Source organism: Ambystoma mexicanum, chromosome 6p (assembly GCF_040938575.1).
Source record: "Ambystoma mexicanum isolate Mex_15411 chromosome 6p, UKY_AmexF1_1, whole genome shotgun sequence".
NCBI lineage: Eukaryota > Metazoa > Chordata > Amphibia > Caudata > Ambystomatidae > Ambystoma > Ambystoma mexicanum.
The window spans coordinates 451,205,526-451,229,976 of NC_090935.1; positions in this window are offsets into that span (position 1 = coordinate 451,205,526).

Below are 24,451 nucleotides of genomic sequence, written 5' to 3' on the forward strand. Positions count from 1 at the left end.
TATGTCATCAATCACCTATCAAAGTCTAGTCTGGGCCAGTTCTAGAAGTTAACTAGCATGAATTGGTGCACCCCTTTTGTTGCCACAGAGAGGACTTGCAGGTCCACTGAGTGGGTTGCAACATTGACCAACTTCCACCCCAGCTTTATATCAATCCAAATCTTTAGGCTCCCCCAATGGCCTGCCACTCGTGCCCCCATTCCCCTGGATAGTGCAGTTCATATACCCTTGGATATTCACAGGGCAAAGTGACCACCAAGTCTCCTGGAACAGCAGCACCTTATGTTTCCTGGCAAAGTTACACCAATCCAGGTCAGATATAACTCTATTGAGCCCTGCTATATTCTAGGCGATAATGTTTGTCATGTGTATGATGGTTTCAGCCCCACCTTCCTGACCACGTCAGGCATCCTGTTCCAGGTTGCTTGTAGTATAGCCCCGATCGTGGTCCACCACTTCAAACTTACTCCACCTCTTGTTATCAACGTAGCATACCGTCAGTTTGAGACCCAGCTCAGAAATTGCAGGTGAACATATACAACATAGCGATGCAATGGCAGATTAGGCAATTTGAGGGGCTATTCCACTTGGGTAATTCCACACATAGTAGGTCCCTACTTTTAATTGGTGAAAGCCAAGGGATATCCTTCCATATTGCCAGTAATCTAGAACAATTTAGGAAGGGGTTGGCAGCCGTTGGTGACATTTCCGCAAATTTGACCAATTGGCTGAGGGGTATTAGAGGTACTAGAGGTCTCAGATCTTGCAAGGACTTTGGGCGATTGCGTGGATGTTCTTTGTAAAGGTCCATTACCATGTGTTTTGTTGGGAATGGTCCAGGCAGATTATTAAACGTGGATCTGGTAGCTCATCGAGTGCCATTTGTGGCTTGGTTGCCAGATTGCCCGAATCCTTTCATCCATGCCTCTTCGTGCCCACTTGCTGCCCTAGCTTGTTTTTTGGCCATTTGTCCATGGGGCCCTTAAGTTTAGCCTGAATTGTGGTCCCATTGCCTAGAACATTTGTAATGGTAAGTGAGGTTGGAGAGGCAGATTGTCTCAGCTTCACAGTGCTTTTTGGCCGGTTGGTGAACTCCACTCTCTTCAGCCCGTTTCTGTACTTGCCTTTCGCCAGCCTTTTTCCATAGCTATTTAGCTCCTTGCGTGGGTAGCCTAGGAGGGACATCTCTAGGTACTCTGCCTCAATTGCATCCTCTTCTGTTGCCGCTGTTATGGTTAGGGTATCTTCATGCATAGTGGCAAGGTGAGTCGAAGAAACATCAAATTGCTGTGGTTCCATGGCTATAGCTGGTTTACTTGCTAGGGGACCCAAAGGCGGTAGTCTGGGGAATTTCAGCCCTTTCTACTGACTGATGAATATGTATCTCGGTAGATGTTATTCCTCGTATGCTTAATTCTGAACTGCTGGCCAAGATGACATCTCCAACTCTTCCAATAATATGTTCTAGTTCTTGGTGTTCTGCTACCAATTTTGTGCACAATGAGAATAATGCCTCCACTTTAGAAAGTATGGAATTTAAGTAAATTGATAGGGCGGTGTAGGGGCCCAGTTCCATTGAAGAGTCACCGTTTGGTGCGATGTTTGCAACTTCTGCGTATGCACTTTCCTCGCCAAAGGACCTTGCACATCAGGCCAAGGCTGTGAGGTTAGGGATAGCTGATATATCGGCACCACCAAAGCTGTTGTCATTAAACTTAGCTTGGTTCTGCTCTAGCAACTTGTGCTTCAAGTCAAGACAGAGATTATGAAGCGATCCGTCAATCATGAAGGAGTGGTGTCCCATGGTGGACTCTGGATTAATTCCAGAGTCAATTGTGGGGGATAATAGTGGATTCTCGGCAAGGGCAGGAGCTGATGGTAAAGGGCACGGTACTGAGGTAGGTAAATGGGTTGTGATTTTTGGTTGCTTTTCAGTATTACTGCTGGCAGCACCGGGTAAGTCCCTTTTCCCATTTTTGGGGCATGCTTGGGCTATCAATATCTCTGCCTGTTCACCTTGGCTTCAGGTTCTCTTTTCCGGGCAGTTTATCCCGCTGTGGAGGCCTCCTCTGTGTGTCCTCAGTAGTTTTATCCTCTCTATATGGTGGGTTACAGGAAGAATGCTTGTTTTTGCTGTTGGTTTTTTTCTCCCTGGAGTTGCCCCTTTTTTCCTTATCTGTATTCCAATCCCTTAGGGAGAGAGCCCAGTAGGCCACCAAAAACTTGTGTTAGAGCAAGGTGCTGTCTGCACTCACTGCCACACCACTTAATTGTAGGGACCTAAGTAGCACACCATGATGGCTCTACGATCATAACAAGGGGCTTTTTACTAGCGCCAGAAGCAGCCTCCCCTAGCCCCTGAATGAAGAAGCCCCTGAGGCCCAGGTCCCCCGGGTTGTGAATTAGCTTCATTTTATTTCCAGGGCCATGATTGCACCCCAGAGCCCTTTTGTTGGTTACCTGCTTAGTTGCTGTCAGTTTTTGCAGGCACGTGGCTCATGGCTCTTGCCTCCCTCCTCGCCTTCCTTTCGTCTCTCTGGTGGGGGGTTGCTTGTATCGGTAGTCAGGCCATCAGGGACAAAATTCCCGGTGCTTCCCGGCTTTCGCAGCACTTCACCACCGGCGCCACCTCGTTGCTTCACTGCAGAAGAGTGAAGAAGAAAGAGGAAAGGACCTCACGGTATGCACCAATGCATCAAGCCACACCTCAGACCTCCGTCTGGCAGACGAGTGAGACCACTTCCGACACAAACTGGGATATCCATATTTATAAGTAGGGAACAGTAATGCAATAACAATACAGCTCGTACCTTCAGATGAGAGTATAAATCAGTCCTTCGTCCGCTAAGTCTACTCCAAGAATATCCGACAGAGAAAAGGAAACGCTGTGCATGCTGACCGCGAGACTGCTATACTGTCACTCTCTGGCACTCCATGCCAGTACATGGGAGTATGTGTTTATAAATGCTCCACCTCTAATAGTGTGCACAAAGGACATACTGCAGTTCACCTCAGCAAACCTCCTCCTTAGTGTAAGACTGCTAGACTGTCACTCTCTGTCACTCAGCACCGCTCCACAGAAGTATGAGTTTATAAATGCTCTGCCTCCAATAGTGTGCAACAAGGACAGAGTGAAGCTCAACAAACCTCCTCCTTAGCGTACCACTGCTGAGACTGTCACTCTCCGTCACTCCAATGGATGAATTTTACAAATACTCTAGGGTAAAACCAAGGCATACACACCTCATTATTGTTCTTTTACACCATATCTCAGTTTCCAAGATGGAACGTTAATGCTGCCAGGGTAAGCTGCAAGGCATTGAAAAAGGGAGGTGTATATCCCTCACCTTTATGCCATGCAAGTACGCTGTGCTGTGTCATATATGTTTTGAGATCTGTTGCAGCAGAGAACCATGTCAAAAGAATGCAGAACTGTGACTGTTGTATCACAAAAGAATGTGGTAGAACCCACAAACCGTCCTACCGCTCCAATGCCCAACATGAGTGAACCAAAGCAAATTCAAATAAGTGTGCGGCCAAAAATGAAATATTCAAATACCTTCCCAGTCCCCCCTTGTAACTGCTGACCCCAGGACCTCCTTGACTCAAGCTGCCACCTGGACCTCTTGACTGTTCCTGCCTCCAAAGCCTTCTGACTCCACCTGCCCCAACTGGAGAAGTGATACCCAAATTATTGCCCTGAAATCCCTTCAGAGTCCTGACTGCAGCTTCTTCAAATACCTGAACATACCACACTCCCCTGCTCCTGGCACCATTATATACCCACTGCCACCTTCAAACTCCCTTTCTTGTCCCAATGTTGACACATCCTAATCCCTTGTCTTCCCCCAAACCCCACTGCCCAGCGATGCCGCAGGCTGCAGGAGCAGCCCCCCCCACAATGTGTCCAGGATGCAGAGGTAGGCTATGAGCATATTACCAGCTGCTACGTGCCCCTCTTGCATAATCCGATTTCTTATACCAAAATTGTGGAAACCACTGCGAGAAGCCGATATATTTACATTTAGCGCGACATCCAAATTCGATTTTCGTTCAGGCGCCCATATTCCAGGGTAATTGCACTTCCACCATTAGAACACACAAGGTGCTCCAAACTCTAAGATTGCAGCCGCCACCAAGGCACCCTGTCCTATCCATTGCCTGCCTCCCCTCTGATCGTAGGCACAAGCTGATTGGCCAGGTATCTTCCTAAAACCTGCCACGATTCGCCGGCAGGCGAGAGAGCCGGCCCACGAGGTAAGGCTCATGAGAGAAGGCTCTGACTGAGCTGACCGAGCGCAACCGGCGCAAGGCGACATCCCCATGCCCAATTTGCTGAAAATTACTATGATCTCCAGTGTCCCCTCCTGCTTACTTAACCAGCGGTGCCCGGCAACCTTCCTATGCAAGGTAACCCCCTCCACCCTGCTTCACCCTAACGAACATTATTAACTTCGTGATCTCGCACTTTGCTAGTCACTTACATTTCGGTTCTCCGGGGCATTTCCGAGGCTGTCTCTGCTGCACTCCTGCCTTCCATCTGCATCCCTCAAAGACTTAAGGACTCATCTTATCTGTCTAGCTCAACACAACATTACCCATACCGCTCCTGTGTACTATGATTTGTTCAGCTTGAAGTGCCTTGCATTGATAAGACTGATGTGCCGTATATCCAAGTTTAGCCTCTTTGTAGTTTGCATTGTTTAGCCTGATGTGCCCCGCAATTGAATTGAGCCCTGGTATATTTTGCATTGTTTCGCCTGATGCGCCGTACAATCGCATTTAGCCTGTTTGTATTTTGCATTGCTTAGCCTGATGCACCGTACAATCACATTTAGTCTGTTTGTATTTTGCATTGCATAGCCTGATGTGCCGCACAATTGAATTGAGCCCTGGTGTATTTTCCATTGCTTAGCCTGATGCACCATACAATCGCATTTAGTCTGTTTGTATTTTGCATTGCATAGCCGATGTGCCCCACAATTGAATTGTGCCCTGGTGTATTTTGCATTGCTTTGCCTGATCCGCTGCACAATCACATTTAGCCTGCTTGTATTTTCTATTGCTTAGCCGGTTGTGCCCCACAATTTAATTGAGCCCTGGTGTATTTTGCATTGTTTAGCCTGATGCGCCGTACAATCGAACTTAGCCGGTTTGCATTTTGCATTGCTTAGCCTGATGCGCCCCACTACCGAATCATAGCCTGTTTGTATTTCACATGTTTAGCCTGATGTGCCCTACAATTGAATTTAGCCTCTGTGTATCCTGCATTGCCTATCCGGATATGCCCTCTACTGCCCAGCCTGTCAGACCCTACAGCTGAATCCCAAACTCATCCTGATGTGCCCGGCACTTAAAATTGAACTTAGCCTGTGAGTCCTGCACTGCTTAGCCTAATTGCGCTTGCAATTTTAGCCAGCAACTGTTACACCAGCCTTGTGCCCCACTTTGTACCCAACTCTGGTATCATGATAACACACCTGTCTGCCCAAAGGCCTCTGCTCTCTTTATTAAGAGTACCCCTCTTACTGTGGGCATCTACCTGTGCGGTCTATTTATCATCAACCAGCACAGCTGCACACAGCACTCTGTACACTGCAACCATGGCCCCCACCTACAGACCTGCTGATACCTACCCAAGCACTGTACCTTAGTACCCTAACATCTACCTTTCTGCTCCTGCCTTATGGCCCGACCACTTTGCCAAAAAATCTGCACCTAACCAACCTTGCGCTACCGCCCTAAGAAACAAAAGACTAGGTTCTAGACTTATGGGCAAGAAGGGTCACCCCATGTACCCTAGCGAACATCTGAAAACCCTGATGCCCCCCAAACTTCCACCTCACCCACGCTTCAATGCCACCAGACTAACCTTGCTTCACCAAGCAACGCCGGTCTGATTAAGGCCGCTCTGATCAACGCAAGGTCCTTAGCAGCTCACGCACTGGACATTGTTGATCTCATCAAGACTCAGGAGCTTGACTTTATCGCCATCTCTGAGATCTGGTTGCACCCTGCCTCTGGCCCGGCACTCTCTCTGGCTATCCCCCCGGATTACTCCACCACCAGATGCGGCCGTACCTCTAGAGACGGAGGAATTGCATTCATCTACAAAAACTCACTTGGACTCAGAACCCTACCGAGTACCAATGTGGAATCTGCAGAGCTACTCTCTGTCAAACTCCCACTATCAGCCAACCAAACAGCCACCATCCACCTAATATACAGACCCCTGGTCCTCCCACATCCTTTGTGGATGACATCACTGCTCTAGTACTTGACAAAGCGAAAACAAACTCTCAAACCATCATCCTTGGTGACCTCAATCAGGTTACCAAGACCCTAATGACCCCGCGGCCCTCAACCTCGCCAACACCCTATCAGATCTACGATTCTCACACCATATACAAGAACCTACCCACACTAAAGGGCAGTCCCTTGACTGGCTCAGCGACACCAACTGCAACATCTGCTTACTCTCGAACGTCCCTTGCGTCTGGTCTGATCACCATATCATCACCTTCAGCATTGAAGCAGCCTTTCTACCCATGCCTCCTATCGCCCCAGCCACCCTTACTAGAAATAAAAAGAACATAACCGCTGAAAAGCTACTCCCCCTCATCCTTCCCATCCTTAATAATGCCCCTGACACTTGCTCGGACCCCACTATCTTAGCCGACATCTATAACCAGTCAGTGCTTGCAGCTATAAACTCTATTGCCCCGCTAAAACTTAGGAGACTCAAACAACACGCGGACCTCAACTCGTGGTTCACACCTCAGCTCAGAGTATTATGCAAAGAGAAATGTAGTGCAGAGTCACGTTGGAAAAGTCACCCTCATGACGCCCACAAGGACAGTCTTCTGTTAGCCACTCTTAGCTATAAAGAAGCTCTACTCCAGGCTAAAAAAGACTCCTACAACAACCGCATCGTGTCAGCACAAACAAAGACCAAGGAATAATTCAAAATTCTCAAGTAACTTGAGACACCTGCAGCCCCCCCTGACTCTTGTACCAAAGATAGCAATTGGTGCACAAATATACAGACAGCACTCCTGGGCAAAATTGCCACCCTACAAACCAAAATTAGAGACAAACAAAAGTCCCTACAGTCAGACCAACAATTACTGCACCCATACCTGGTACTCACCAAGCCAATCCTACTCATAAACCATTTGCCTTCTCCCCTCTCACCACCCTTGAAGTAGAAGGAATCATAAACAACCCTTGCCCGGCACCTATCATCGAGGAAGCTTCTCACGACCTAGGACCTTTCATCACAGTCTTCATAAATGCCTCCTTCAAAACGGGTATAGTCCCTGACAACCTTAAGGATGCCTGGGTTATCCCACTACTCAAAAAACTATCCCTTGACCCTAACATTCCGACCAACTTCAGACCGATTACTACGGTCCCGTTCCTGCTCAAGATCCTTGATCGTGCAGCATACCTGCAGATCCAAGACTATCTGAAATCCAACAATCTCTTGGGGCTAAGACAATCAGGCTTTCGACCCAAACATGGCACTGAAACAGCCCTGATTGATCTGAAAACTCTGATGGAGAGACTAAAGGACAACTCGTTCTCCTTGACCTCTCCGTGGCATTCGATTTGGTCAACCACCAAATATTCTGCCAACATCTTAAATAAGCGGCCCACTTCTCTGACTCTGCTAATGCCTGGATCCACTCCTTCCTTAGCAACAGATCCATGCGGGTCTTCTCACCTACTGCATCTGCAGACCCCTCTCCCATTCACTGTGGTGTCCTCCAAGGCTCTTGCGTATCGCCCACACTGTACAATGTATTCACCAGCCCCCTCTTCGATGTGCCCGACTATCTGGGTGTCTCCTACACTAACTACACGGACGACACCCAGATACTCATTCCCATCAGTGGTGATTACACAGCCGACACCAAATCCTTGAATGATGTCTACCTGGTCATTCAGGCCTGGATGGCACAACACGAACTTTGCCTTAACGATGACAAGACTGAGCTCTTACTACTAGGATTAACTCAACGTCTTAACAAATTAGACTAAGCCTACAAGTCCTTCATCATTGACGGTAATGTCATCAAGGTCTCTAAAGACACTAAAACTTTAGGCGTCTTTCTGGACTCTACTCTCTTCCTGAACAGACAAACAAATGCAGTAAGGTCGGCATCGGTCTATACCTGCAAACTCATCACCGCCTGCAGACCCTTTCTGAACCCTCATAACTGAATTACCCTTGCTAGAATACTCATTATGCCAAATTCGACTACTGCAGTGCCCTTTACTTAGGGACCAGTCAGTCCAACCTCAATAAACTACAAACTATCCAAAATAATGCCATAAGGGCAGCTCTCAATATCCACAGACGGTCCCATATCTCCATCGTTAGATCTGACTTACGTTGGCTCCCGGTAAAACAAAGAATTGCCTTGAAAACACTAGCCTTGACTCATAAATGCCTGAACAACAATGCCCCACATTACCTCTCCTCTCGTCTTACTCTCCAAACCTCCTCCCGACCCACCAGATCAGCCCAAACTCACAGCCTAACCCTGCCCAGAGTCAAACTCCAAAAAGCGGGTGGTGTAAGCTTCCCTGTCCTAGCTTCCAAACTCTGGAACACTCTGCCGACCTCCATCAGAACTGAACCTTCGTTTCTAACTTTCAAGAACAACGCCAGATCTTGGCTGTTCACTCAGAATTTATGAAGTTCCTCACTTAGTTCTGTTCCTACTTGTAATATATCTAATTTGTGTGTATACACTATACTATACTTGTATTATAACCTGTAAATTTGTATTCTGTGTATAACGTGTAAATTGGTATTCTGTGTATACTTTAATGTAACCTGTATCTAAGATTATGCGCCGGGTTGCCCATGGGCCTGGCTGCACTTTACAAATAAATAAACTAAACTAAACTAAATCCCTGCTCATGGGTAGTTATGCTTGACCACTGTACCGACATCCCGGCCAAACAGTACAGTGCACACACCAGCACCGTGCCACCGAAATGCTGCACCAAGGTCACTGATGAATAGCTGAAGGACTGGTTGGAGGGTATTACAAAGGGAGACTCACTACCTCTTCTGCCTCTTCTGTTCTGGATGTTTGAATGCCACCATGCCAAAATCTGGAAGGCCATCCTTCAAAATGTAAATGCTGTAGCAGACACATCTTGCAAGGTGTCCCGTATCCAGAAACGCTGACAGGATCTCAAGGGGTGTGTCTGGCAGCAGGTCCAAAATTATCACAGGGTTTTCCTGGCAACAAGAGGAGGCTCAGCACAACCAGCCCTGGAACCGTGACCAAGAGAGGAGAAGGCACTGGCTATCATCAATGTCAGCAATGACAGCACACTTGCACTTGAAGGAATTGTAGGAGTCATGAAATGGTGTGTCTACTGCATGAATGGAACAACACCTCATGGGGTAAATGTCTGACAGTGTGTAAGGGAGGAAGGGTCTGTATGGCCCCCTATACATTCTGCATGAAATAAGTCTATTTGCTCATGCCATCGTGGGGAGAAGTCCCTCTTGTCTTTCACCGGTGACAGGGGCAAGAAGCCATGAGGCGATAGACTAAGACTCGATTTTGTGCAACACCAGACTCCATGTTTATACTAGGCCGGACAATGATCTCTAAAAGGCCTACTCTCCCCTCACCCAGCGCAGCGCACAGCCATCTCGAACAGCCCCCACCACCTCCTCCCTTCTCTGCGCCGCACCAGTCCAGTTCTCACAGAAGCCCAGGCGTGCATTGTTGCAAATCAGAAACTGTATTCTTTCTCTTCCTCTGAGCTCACTGCCCTGTGTGTGACCTGGGCAAATCTTGACTTGTGTATTCATCCGTCTCCACAAACCTGCTCCTGCTCCTTGACCCCCAACTTTAGGGATTATTGCCTGTGCAACCTTTTGCCTCTCAGCTCTCCTTCCATGTAGCAGTTGGTGAGACCCTTCCCCACTGACCACCCTAGATTGCCCCCACATAACTAATCCTGTGTGATCATACATTCCACTTGGACTAACACCTAACAGTCTATTTGTTTGAACCATGAGGTACCGGGTTAATAAATCTCTGATCTAGACCTGGCAAAAAGGGTCTTCATGCCCCACAAAGGCGCAGGTTAAGAATGTGTTTGTGTTTGCTCACGCTTTATAAGCAACTCTGCATTCTGGTTTAAGTTTAGTTATAGCATGTCAAAGATTACTGTGCAGGTTAGATTAGTTAGAATGACCACACATTGCTGATCCAGCCTGACCTCCACCCCACCCAGATGAGCCCAGCTGACCCACGTGCTGCGTGAAGCAACACCTCTGCACCAACCAATCAAGTTGCACCAACCCCTAGGGACTATACAGTATTGCTACAATGCTCCAATGGACTCCTACTATTCATCCCTTATATAATTTGTCACTGATGACCCGATGTGGGTATAAAGATATGTTTTTTCTGCATTGTTGGCAGAGCGATCTCAGAGCAGCAGAGTCCTCTGCATGCATCGATTTGCTTTATAAACCTTTATTTAACTTGCAATCTTTCTCCTGGTCTCATTCCCTACTAGGGTGTGTCCTTTTTATTCGGTGTTTGGGTTTGTATATTGGGGATTGACCACCTTCAAGTGCAATGCCAACCAATGGCCCAAAATATGCTTACGCCCCTCTGTATCTGTCATCAAAAGCAGCTGATCAGAACCGTATATATATATTTTTATGTTTTTATTTTTTATTAAGTGTATGTAGTTTATTACAAACATTTTACTTTTTTTTCATCCAACTTTCAATAAAAATGCAACCCAATTTTCCCTCCATCCAGATCAGTCACAAAGTCCTGGTACCGATGCCAGAGACTTCTCCCTCAACCTGATTTAGCATCTTGTCCCATCCTCCTCCTTTAGTTTTTTTTAACACAGTCTCAAGGAATTTCACAGTTGCAAATTTCACTCTCCTGATTTCACATCCATAGATAAGTTCCCACCATTTCTCAGCGTCAAGGCCCAGTAAATCGAAGATTTGTTTAGACAAATGAATGGTCCATAAATCTTTCAATTTTGGGCATAATAGGATTAGATGTTTTAGCTTTTGTCTCTTCAAGTCACACAGACAACATTTAATTCAGCCCTGGTGTCTGTTATACCTTAGCAAAGTGGTTTTATAGTGCAAAACATTGACAGGGTAATTCATGGAATTAATGTGCGCTGAAAACAGGGGCACAAGCGTGAAAATCGCAGAGCATGCAGGTTGCGAAAGCCATGCAAATGCCCGTTTGTCGATTCATGGAAGGCGCTGCATGTGGCTTACGTGTGATGTGCGCTGAATCCGCGTGTGGCGCACACGTCATTGCGATATCCTGAATGCTGTGTGCGAAACGGCCAGTGAAGGCGCACACAGGCCAGCGCACACACCTAAAAAGGGGGCGGAACACACAGAATGGGGAACAACATGTGAAAATATGGGCGTTAGGGGGGAAGTACCGCTGCCAAATCCTTGCAACACCCAGACACGCTATACAACAAGTATTCATGGAATCAAACAGGGGAAACCCACGCACCACAAAAGACATGCAAATCCAGAAACACATACTGTGGGATGTATTGACCCACTCTGCTATACTATGCGGCCTCACTCTGCTATCTATGGTGTGAGAAACATTAAAATGGCGGCAAAACCCTTGTACGCACCAAAACCTCCAAAACCACGTTTTTCAAAACACACAAAAGATGGCTGCACAACCTGCCACCCATGGTGCATGTGCGGTAGAACAGAGCACATGCTGCAGAAAAAGTGCCAGTGGGCTCCATGACAAGTAAACATAGAGTGCAGAGGGAGAAGCAGTGCTTTGCAAGTGAAACTCAAAAATGTGCCTTTAAATGACTTTTACTTTGCTGCTGAAACTTCAAAATGCCTGTACATAACAATTTCCAACACTCAAAATCTTGCTCGGCGCTAAAATTCATTTAATCTAATGAAGCACTGTGAATTTATAAGGTCCTGAAATGTTAAGAGCAATACACCTTCTCAGCAAAACTAGATTGCCTGTGAATGACAATTCCTGTCAGAAATCTGTGTGCAGCCACACTGGGCTACCTGTGAGTGACAGCCCCTGTCATAATGGGCTCTCCTGATTACACTTTAAGGTTGTCTAAACTAAAGGTCTGCCAGATTAGCAAATATAAAAGGACTGTTGCTGAAAGGAACACGGATCTCAGTTTTTTGATCCCACAGGTTTAAATCAAGAATGTAAATTATATATATTATCTGATGCAACAAGTTTGTTTTATGCTGGATTTCAGGTCAAGAAATTAAGAATTAACCTAGGCTGGCTGGGCCTGCAAGGGGTTGGAAAACAGGTTTCCACCCAAGCGCAGGGCATTGCTCTCAGCAGATGCTCATTGACACATGATAATTGTGGGGTATGCCAGACTTCTGTCTGCTTCCAGGGACTGAACAAAGGCAGATTCTCCAGGCCAGGAAATGGACGTGTGAAGAGGTCATAAACTAGGCTTGCAGAAGGAAATCCCAAAAGTGGGGGCTGCTCCTTGCCTCCAGAGACAAACAAAAGGCTGACCATTTGCTGCTAAAGAATATTTAATGAACATTTTTTATAGATGTATATCTCAATTTCAGAAGTGGTGAAAGATATAAAATGGGCAGATTTGTTAATCTCATTTTTGGCCCTACATTTGAAAAGTTGGTGGAACTGTGTAGCATATTCTGAACAGGAATGGCAATATATGTGGTTTTATGGGAACTGTATTTTTTCTAGAATTGTTAAACTTTGCACACACATTCCTATGGTAAACGCGCATATTTGTGGACATTTGAAGACATTTTGGAAAATGTTTTCCGGGCGAAATGGACAAAATGCTGCAGAAAGGCGAAACAAAGTCTCACAGCTGTGGGATTTTGATGGACAGATACTCCATAAAATATGCAATCCTTGTATGTAATTTTCATAGAGGTTGCAAATGTATAAATATGTATTTAGGACAAAATTCGATTTTGATACTAGTGGCTAGGGGAGGTTTCTAAGTATTGTAAAAATCAAACCATAAACCTGACATCATCTGTCTTTGATACAATCATCCGGAAATGAGGCTCTGATCCAATCCCATATCACAGGGGCAAGTTTAGTTAAGCAGGCCCATACACCCATTTGATGATGTCATTTGACAGGATAAATAGGGACATCTGACTACACATAGGACAGACTCTCTCTTCTGATTCCAGCAAAGCATTTAGATCCAGCATTCAGCATCCAGACTTCAACATCCTTCTAGATCCAGCTGCCAACCACCAGGCCAAGCAGTAGCTGAACCTTTTTCAGCTAGTCCACAATCCTCAACTAATCCTCACAACCCAGTGAAGCACTGTGGTGGGGGAAGCATCCTGAAACTATCTGGCTTACTTCCATAAATGGTTGCCTGCTGACTTGCCATCCTGCTGATCTGAAATATCCAGAGACAAGAAGGGCAGATCCTGTGCAGTTCCTGCGAACGGCCTAGCTGATGTGCTATCCTTCCCTGATAGACCCGATTCATTGACCAGAACTGTGACGATCCAAAAATCTTAAATCCCATTGGATTGTGAGTATTAACAGGACCCTAGAGAAATATTGTATACCTTGCCTTATCTTGTTCCACCCTAATCTCTGAACTATCACTACTTTCATAACCAGTAACAGTGTCAAAATCTTTAGTGCTATCCTATCCTGTCTATTTGCTAAAGCTTCATTTTCATAGTCATTTTTATTTGTGTAACTGTTATCTATAAATCCCCCTTCGAGTGTTTGGACTGGCTCCTCCAGGGAAGGCGCTGAGGATCTGTTACTGAAGTCATGAATCAGTCTCAGAGCTTACTTCGTCCAAACCTGGTTATCTAGTCTGAATGCTCAAGTCTGGGGTCAAAGCGTAATCCATATTTTCTGGTTTTAAACTGAAGTTCTTGTCCAAATTTGCATTTTTATTTTGGAAAAACACCTCTCACTAAAGACTCTATAACTCCCTCAGTTTTAAAGATAGAAACAAAATTGCAACTCACACTGATACCAACATCCTTAACTATCTCAAAATACCACAACAGTGTATTTGACCAATTTTTCTAAAAAATTGCATAGTAAAAGTTTGCCGCAAATTTGCAATTTCAGCCAAAGTACACGTCCTTTGCCCATTTCAAGTGCTTTTTCCATCCCATCATGATCTGAAATATATATTGTGGTTCATATTATAGCCCATGCATGTTAGGACCTGATTAGTGTTGCGTTCTTTAGAATTTGTCTCCATTTTAGCATTTTGACCATTTTGCAGTATTTCACCAAGCCATTTCACCTGTCATTTCAAAGTGTAATTTGTCAAAATAAGGTTTTCTCTCTTGTGTGGGAGGGCGGATTGCCTATAACTCTAGACATTGTATTTCATGTCTGAAAACCTGCTGATTTCTCACATTGGTGTAGGATTGCTCATTTGTATGTAAACAAAACTTTGCAGTGGGGACCTTAACCTAATTACTATCTGTGTGCAAAACAAGACTGTTCTTTTTCCCTGTGTTTTCTATCTTGCCTCCTTATAAGTGAATTAAGTAGCTTGACTTATATTTCTGAATTGTATTGTCACCCTTTGGGTGATTGCTGCCTATATACATATCTATAGTAAACCTATGTGTGATTTGTATATTAAAATAAATGAATAAATATTTACATTTGCAAACTAGCCTGATTCCTGGTTAAGTGTGACCTAGGGGGTATTTTGAGCAGGGTGTGATAGGTGTGTTATATCATTCAGAATATTGAACTTATAGACAAAAATAAATAAGGGTTTCATTTCATTTGTGCACTACATGCTAGGTGTATGACTGATTGAAATCCCTTACAGTACGCCAGGAGGAAGCTGGCGTAAGCATCTCTGCGCAGCATAAAATTGCACGTAAATAACTAACATGCTCATACCGCTACAATGAATGTACAGATCCTCACCTCCCCAGGGTACAGTGCCTACCCTCTGAACACCTACATGATGATGCCAATACGGAACCCCATTACACCACCCGAGGTAAGATACAATGCAGCCCATATTGCAACCTGGGGCATAGTGGAGCGCACATTCGTAGTGCTGAAGTCATGTGTCCTGCACAGTGTTTCAACCCGGTGGGGCATGCCTGTGGACATGGCAGTGCCCCAACATCACCAACCACATGCACAGCCACTGTGCATGGGAGGGGAAAGGGCACGTAGCAAGGCAGCCCATACCCAGTTTGTGGCAACATTTTTCACCCAAAATCCCACCCCTGAGGAGTGCACAAAGGCCTGGCACATTGCCAGGCGACGATTGATGATGACAAAGGGACAATCAACTGTCACAACCATACCACCTTGAGATTGTTTCCCTGGAAGTGCTACATTGTGTGCATCCCTAGCTACTTAAACAGACCCTCCCAAACACCATGTCACCCGCCCAAGACACCATGCCATGGCATGCAATGTGAAAGCAACCAAATAAATGCACAACACGTGACACAACTGTCACAAAGTGCACCGTCACAAATGGAAACAGGCCACAGACAATTCCTTCTCACATATGAAAAAAAAAAAACTTCATACATGAACATATACTTACCAGCATGACAATAAATGAATACAGGACCCAACAATGGCAACGTCTGACAGTGACCAATCACAATAGTCCAAGTGTGACAACCTGACAAAGGCAGCACATTGACCCCTCGCATCTTCAGTGTGTTGCTGGTAGGTAAATGTGGCAGGGTACTGCATACAACATGAACTGTATCTGCAAAAGAGACAGGCAAGGTAAGACATGAAGAAGCTACATATAAATATGCATAATGAGCAATATTGAATACAATATCCAAATCAACCATGCAGTGGAGAAATCATCAGTAATCCCCACAAGGGGTGTATACACAGTTTGGACTATAGACTGGCCACACAACTGATGGAAGCCCAATGCCTGTGTAAGTTACTGTCACACGGTGCCACCCTTGTGAGCCCATGGAAAGGGGAAGCAGGAGTGGCATATGTGTCTGGACCCCAAGCCTCAAACACAAACACAAGACAAGCATTAATGGGCTCAGCAGGAATACACAGTGGATGCCGATGGGTGCCACACAAAGCAACACACTGTAACATGAATGCACAATAGACAAAAAAAGAGGAAAAACAAAAATTAAAAAAGTTTTTAAAAAATCAAAAATGGGCATGGGTCGACCGGGCGGGGAGACCACCCAGGAGGGAGGAGGTGCAGGGTGCACCCCAACACCCACATGAGTGGATGTTGATAAAAATAAAACCTCTATGGGCTCATGGCCTGCACGGCTACCCGATAGTGGGAGAACTGCCGTCGCTGTCGTCACCATCTGGTGCTACATGAGAAGGTGTGTGTGGTATGGGAGGCAGACCACGCAAAGCTCTGGCATGCTCCTCCATTGAAGCAAGCATGCGGGATTGGTTCTGCACGATGATGGTCCGGAGGTCCCCATGCAGCACGTCACGGGTAGCACAGAGTTCTGGCTGAAAGGCCTCACATGATGCACGGATCTCTTCACGGGTTGCCTGGAGCTCAGCTGAGATTGTGTGCGCTAGCTGCTCCAGCTGCTGTTCTGACCGTGTACTCCGGGACACCTCAAGTGCACCCAGAGTAGCTCTGAGGGAGGTGTTATCTTCCCTCATGGCATACCTGTGGGCCTGTGCCTCTGCAGATATGGCTGTGCGCAGAGCCCCCAGTTCAGCCTGTCGGTCCCTGTTGGCAGCCAACATGTCCTGTCTGCGTGAGCAGCACATGGAATGCATTACCTGCTGCTGGAGCTCCACCTGCCTTTCCGGGTGGAGAATGGAAGTGGTCACCCTATCTACAGCCTGAGCCATCATCTCACAAGTAGCCCCATGTAAGTGTACAATTGCATGCATGGAGTTCTCCCACACAGTATTGACAAGTGGCGCACAGCCACTGCGTTGCCGGACAAGACACCTGTCGGCCTCAAGGTGATCTGCACCTTGCTGTGCTGGCACTGCTGAGGCTGCAGGACTGCATTCCTCCTTTGATCTGCTGCCCCAGGGACAATAGCAAATATTGCAGAGTGTGACCCTGCATCCGTAACCGCCACAGGTGGACATTCCAACACTGAATGGGCCATTGAGGGGTCTACCCTCAGTGCAGGTGCGTTTGACAGAACAGCATCCCTTCCAGAAACACTCACCTGCAACGGGACATTTGTGTCAATGTCTGATTCAGCACCTGAGCCATAGAGATCCTCAGATTTGTACCCAGAGACACCCATGGACATGATGGTCTGTAGGACCAATGGATTTTTGTGCGGCACCACCCCATGTACTCCACTGGTGCTTGGTTGGGGCTCTGAGTACTTCTGCCTCTGCGCCATCTCCTCCTCTTCCACAGCATCTAGTGCCCCATCACCTGCACAAAATGAAAAGAGACGTCATGAAGACATCCATGAACAGCATAGCCGACACCAATACATTAATCAAACATGTCACACATGACACAAACTCAGCCATGCATGCAGTGGCAATGAAGTGGAAGGGGACCCTGAAAGCAGACACTGATGACTCCAAAATGGAAGAGCAACACATGTGCTGCATGGTGCATAGCACCTGCATCGCATATAAGCCTTTGAGTGGCATGGAGCATCCACAAATATGACACATGCCAGCACACAGATGGCACGTAGCATAGCCATGGCAGAACTGACAAGGACACCCAGATGTGAGTTAATCACTACTGTCCCCCATCCATGTAAAACGCATATCATCAAACAGAACATGCAAAAGAGTGGGACAAAGCACACATGTGTCACACGTTGCAACAACACCAGTGTGTTCAAATACAGTGATGGGAGGCACATGGATACATCACTGGTAGATCACTTGGACATGACACAAGTCAAATGTCATGTTGAAGGTTCAAACAGCTCAGAAGTGAGCGGGTGCAGTACGTGTGTAGGTGTGCAGATGTCAATCAGCCTTTATGGGCGAAAATCCCTGTCTGAAATATGGTGATCTTTGGGCACAAAGGCACATAAATCTATGTTTTTCATGCAAACGATTATATCAATCAGGCAGAATAAAGAGAAAAAACTGTAATAACAATGTCGTGGCATGATAGCAGTTTAAGGGCAAGTGCAGTCATCATGTGCAAAGTGTGTGCAGTGGTCAGTAGGGATACAGTGAACCCCAAACCCAAGGGCGGGGGATGGCTTGGAGGCACTAATGGGTCACATATGGCAGTTATGACTACACAGCCTGACCTGGCACTCAATCACAACACATCACCCAAGCAACATACACATGGTCTGAACACACAGCATGGGCACTCACCGGACATTGTCTCAAGATCTGGTAGGGCTCCCACGCCTTGGATCTTGTCCTCTGCGATGAGCCCTCCAGCGATTGCCTCATGTTCTGTGAGTTCATCCTCCTCTGGTGATGACCCACTGCCAGTCACCCGAGTAGTGGTGTAATTAGAAGCCAGCTTGTTTATTGCTCTGCGTTTGAGGTCATTCCAACGCTTTGAGCAATCATCAGTTGTGCGCTCCACAAATCTCAAGGAACTAATGTGGTCCGCGATGCACTGCCAGTGGGCCCTACGCTGAGTAGGCATAGGCTTGCACCCTGCCGTCACCAGCATGTCGCGGCCATATTCCGACACATAGCCCACAAGTGCGTCTAATTTCACATAATTGACACTCCACTTCTTCCTTGACGTGCCCGAGGGGCAGAGGGCTGTTAACTTCTCAGCCACAGATGTAGGCATCCTGGTGGAGCAAGTCCTGGGGCATTATGATGCCCTCTTCAGATGACTGTGCACCTACAAGAATAGATGGAAGAGGACCTGGTCAGACATTGTGGTTGCCATCAACACGGAGGGGGTGGCAACCTGCGACTTGAAACACATCCAGAAACAATGGAGGACTTCAGGTCCAGGACCCTCATGAAGGCCTGGCGCCTCTTGCGTGCAGTGGATGCAGGGGGGCACCAGGTCCAACTTACCAGCGACCAGATGAGGGTCCTGGAATGCATCAACCCAGTGGTTCACCACCAGGTCCTAATGAGTCAGACCCGTCTGGAGTCGAGCGGTGAGTGTCTGGGCTATCCCATTCCATACAGTGCATGTTGAGGTGTGGCCCATGTATGGATGTGTATGTGCAGGGACGTGCTGCATGTGAGTCCAGTCATGTGTGATGCATATCAATGGTGTATGTGTTCTAATGCATGATGCCCAACTTCATGTGGAGCTATACACATGTTTGTATTTCTGTGTAGGTACTATGCCATGGTTGGGGTGTGATACATGGATGCTGGTCCCACCTTCATGTACGTGCACGGTATGCATGTGCATGTGTCTTTTTGGCATGTGTGTGACTGTGAGACACCATGTATGCATGTGACCCGAACATCTGGGTATCTGATTGGCAGATGTGACATAGCTGCCGATGATTGCACTGTGACAGGTGGTGGAGATATACAGAGATGTACAGATGCATGTCTGTCTGGTGGCCTGTGTGCATGTGATCAGCACCCTCATGTTTCTTGTGATGTCATGCCAACCTTTGTATGTTCATGCAGTTATATGTGTATGGATGCTGATGCATGTTGCACAAACCCAGTTTATTTGTGCATGTGTGTGGGTTCAAATGTCATGTGTGTTGGGGAGTGTGTGTGTGTAGCAGACCATTGTACGGTGCCCTGATACCTGTGTTCTGTTGCTCCCTGTCTGCAGCGTCGACTGATGAAGAGGGTGGAGACAGTACTGTGGAGCCCAGTGGCAAGGATGCCACCGACATCCGGAGACGCAGGGCCCAGCTCCCCTCCCAGGTTATGATATCTTCCGGGAGTGAGGAGTCTGGTGCTGCCTCCATGGGGAAGCTCAGCCCCCACAGTGGTGTACTGAGGAAGACGGCACCGAGTCATCCAGGTTGGTGGGGGATGTGGTTGAGGAGGAGGCTGTATCAGCTCCTTGCATGGGGCCTGGAGGGGGTGGTTCCACTGGTGCAAGTGGTGTAGTCCAGGGGCAGGGGCAGGAGGCAGCACAAGTCGCCGCGTAGGTGCCTGTGTGTAATCCTGTCCCTGATCCTGTGACTGCATCATCCCGCACCAGCAGGGATGCCTCTGTCCAGGCCTGTTCGCAAGTAGGGCATGCGTCTACAACAACTGGCCGTACTCTCCCTGCGATGTGCAATCCATGACCATGTGCAGCCTGCCCTAGTCGGTATGGCGTTGCGCACGCAAGACGTGCATGGTTCTAGGCAGGACAGTGCACATCATTTCAAATACCTGTGTGGCTGCCACGACTTGCTGGGACAGGTCACTGGAGCAGGGTTCCTCCTTGTTCTGGACGCTCTTGCGACCCCCTCCTCAACTGCACGCCCTATGCGCCAATCGTCCTCCGTGCTGTCTTCCCACCTATGTATCACCTGGGCCCCCTCTGGAACTGCCCCTGAGCCCGCGGCCAGGCTGGTGGAGAACACATGCCTGCCACAGTCGTGAGTCAGAGGTCCAGCACGGGTGGTCACACCACCAACTGGACCCCAGCAATTGGAGGATGTGCAGGCATCATCAAGCAGGGCATGTCCACAATGGTGCGATGGTGCCGGGGGATACCATCATCCCGGAGGCCGTTGTTGTGGCAGAGGAATTTGGCATTGAGGCAGCAGCAGGCTCGGCATGGGAGGCATCATCGCTCGGGGCCAACAACATCCCGGGGGCAGGCATCGGCCGATGGGCAGGAGAACCCAGGACTGGAAGTGTATTCCATGTGGCATCGGTTGGTCCGCAAATCGATGCAGAGCGGTGGTGGGCGAGAGGGCACGGCTCACGATGGTCAGGGCGGAGAACTCCATGCAAGGGGCATTTAGGCGGGCTGAGAGCCTCATGGCAACTCGCAGGTACTTGGAGGAGTCCATGGCAACATCCCTGCGAGCTCTCGAGGCCAGGGAACAGGCCTGCCTCCGGGACATCGACATGGAGTTCGATGATGCCCTGGCCCGGAACATCAAGAAGTGAGTCGTCGGACTAGCCCGCCGCCTTTGTACATGGTTATTTAGGCATAGGTTTCCTTTCTTTTTATGTATGATTTGGAGTCCAAAGACTTTTGCTCCTCCTTTTTGTATATAGTTCTGTTTTGATAGGATTTTAGATGTGTTTCCTTTACGTTTGGGATCATGGACCCGTGTGACTTACTTTGTGAATAGTTCCGGATATGTACATACATTCTTTTTATTTGTATCCCATGGAGTAATGGTTTTTTATGGTTTTAAATTTTGGATTTATTTTTATGGACTTTGACGATGGATGATTTTACAGTTTTCGTTTCTTGGATTTTTCTTTTTCCTTGGATTCTCTTTTCTTTTTGGTATTACTTTGAAAATGTGTTCATTTGCATGTGTGATTTTCATGTTGTCATTTTGTTATAGTTTTAATACATTTCACGAATCTTCATTATTGGTGTGGTCCACTCTCATTAGTTTTGTGCATGTGTCACTGTCGATTGCCTCTGTCATGTGTCACCACTGCGTGGCTCTGTTGGACATGTGTTTGGATGCATGTGTGTGCTTGATTGAAGGTAAAGGCGTGGTGCTTTTACTGGGGAGTGGGTACAATATGTGGTTGTGTGTTTGGACTGGGGTGCTGCGGCATGGGGTGGGATTTGGGTTGGCATTTCTGACATGGGACTCTATTCTGACAGCACGTTGGGTGGGGGGACATGAGTCAGGGCCTGCTGGCAGGTTGCCGTCAATGGGGGTGTGGTGGGGGGAGTCAGGACCTGCTGGTAGGTTTCTTTCAATGGGGGTGGGTTGGGGGACATGAGTCGGGCCTGCTGACAGGTTGCCGTCAATGGGGGTGTGGTGGGGGGCATGAGTCGGGCTTGCTGTCAGGTTGCCGTCAATGGGGGTGTGGTGGGGGTAGTCGGGGCATGCTGGCAGGTTGGTTGCCATCAATGGGGGTGGGGTGGGGGACACGAGTCAGGGCCTGCTCGCAGGTGCCCAACACTGGTAGGGGGGACATGAATTGGGGCTCACTAGTGCATCGTGCCATGTGGGCTGCCTGCGGGGCATGGTCAGGGGTGTAGGGTGGTCTCCTGTGATGTGGGCTGCATGTGGAGCATGCACAGGGGTGTAGGGTGGTGTAGGGGTACTTTTTCCACACTATTTACCTGGCACAGGCAGGGTATGCACATGCCATGGGGTGTAGGGTGGGCCCCTGTGGTGTGGGCTACCTGTGGGTCATGGTCAGGGGTGATGGGCTGGCTGTGGGGCATGGTTAGGGGGGGTAGGGAGGCGCCTGTGGTGTGGGCTGCCTGCAGGGCATGGTCAGGGGTGAAGCAGGGTCCCTGTGGTGTGGGCTGCCTGCAGGGCATGCCCAGGGGTGTAGGGTGGTCCCCTGTGTTGTGGGCTGCATGTGGGGCATGGTCAGGGGTGTAGGGTGGTCCCCTGTGGTGTGGGCTGCCTGCGGGGCATGGTCAGGGGTGTAGATTGGTGTAGGAGGACTTTTTCCATGCAATTTGCCTGGCACAGGTGGGGTACGCATATTCAAGGTGGTGCGCAGGGAGATGTTCATGCGTTTTGGCAGCCGCGAGTGGGGTACGTGTATTCAAGGGGTTGCACAAGTACATTTTCATGCGTTTTGGCTGCCGCAAGCGGGGTACGTGTTGTTTTTCACGCAATTACAGTGTAGGGGGCCTGTAAACTGGTCCAGGGTTAGAACAGGCCTTTGCGCTGTATTGGGGATTTCTATGTCTTTTTCTTGCACAAAGGGCTTTCTTAGGACGTAACTGGTGCTGCTGGATTTTCGCTGCGCCATGTCTCGAAATGGCTTGGGAAATCCATGAATACGCGGTGTGCCAGAATGCTGTTTGGCGTACACGGCTGGCACACGCTGGTGCACGCTCCATCTCCGTGCTGCCGGTGTGTGCTACTTCTGCACTGAATTCTATGAATTACCCCCTGAGTCTGAATCTCAAGAGCAAATCCCTTTGCTTATTATGTGGGAATTTAGTTAGATACTCCGGTGTCACATTCATGTTTCCGTGCTTATTTATTGAGAGAGTTTGCATGGCTGACATTGACCTTTTCCCTTCTGTGATTCGCCAGTCATCCGCCCACAGGATTCTCTATGCAAGCAATGGGTTGTTACAAAGAGTGTCAATAAATATACCTAAGTTGTTCAGTAATTTTTCACAGTCTGTTTTCCATTCATCAAAGTCCAGTCCTTAATATCTGGTTTGCACATCCTAATTACTTTGAATTTGGGGAGCAGTTACTTACATGCGCCTTCCTGAAAAGCATCAACTTGTTCCAGATGACTTTGGCACGTAATGAAGTTAGCCCCCATTTGTGGCAAATCATCACTATCACCATTGCTATGGGTAGCCGTAGGATGCTTTTCCAGATAGAACCTTCTAGACGGTCCCAAAACTCTAGTTGAAGACCTAGGAAGGTCTCTGCCTCAAATGTAAGTACTTGTCACACTTTTTGTTTGCAAAAGGTTACAATGGGTTGAAAAGAGAATTTACCGAAACTTCTAGCCACTGTCTTTCCTTGAGCTGTCGGTCTTTTCACTTTCAACCTCAGGTCATCCATCCATGGTTTCTCTCCCATTGTGGTACTCAACAATGCACCCAAATATTTTATTTCCTTAACTGGCTCCAGGCATTTTCCATCAAGTATCCAGCATTCCTTTGTCTTTCTTCCACTTCTCGCATCACCCAGTATCACAATCTCGAATTTAGCAGTGTTATTTTCAGACCATTTTTGTCCATGAATCTCTGCAGCATGTTTAGTTTCCTTTGAAGGCCAATCTTTGTCTGATCCATTAGGACCAAATCGTCCACATATAGTAATCTGTCCACCTCCGTTCCATTCAGTTTTGGTGGAAATGTTGTTTTGTCATTAAAGGCATTTTTTAGATCTTCTATGAAAAAGTTAAATATCGTTGGGGCTAGCGGGCATCCTTGTTTAAGCCCCTTCGCAGTATCAATTTTCTTAGCGGGATTCCCCTGTTGGTTCAGTTTGATCTGCATGTCGGTTCCAGAATACAGATCTTTAATGGCAGCCAATAGGTCTTTTGGGCAGGCTCTAGCTGCTAGTTTTTTCCACAACAGCCCCGATCAATGCTATCAAAAGTGTGTTGTAAGTCAATGCTAGCCATATAGATGTTTTGATTTTTTATAGCTTTCTTGTTTTTTTAATAGACCGAGTAGTAATAAGTTAAGGCTCCACCTAACTTCTTTCACAAATCCAGCCAGTCTGCTGTCAAAAATGTTTGACGTCTCGATCCACTCTTTCAGGCGTTTCAGGAGTAGCATCGCAAAGATTTTGCCCACTACATCGAGGAGCGCGATAGGCCTATAGTTTGTTGGTTATAGGCGGTCCCCTTTCTTAAATAGAGGGACCACAATCGCAGCTTTCCAAGATTCTGGTACTTTTCCA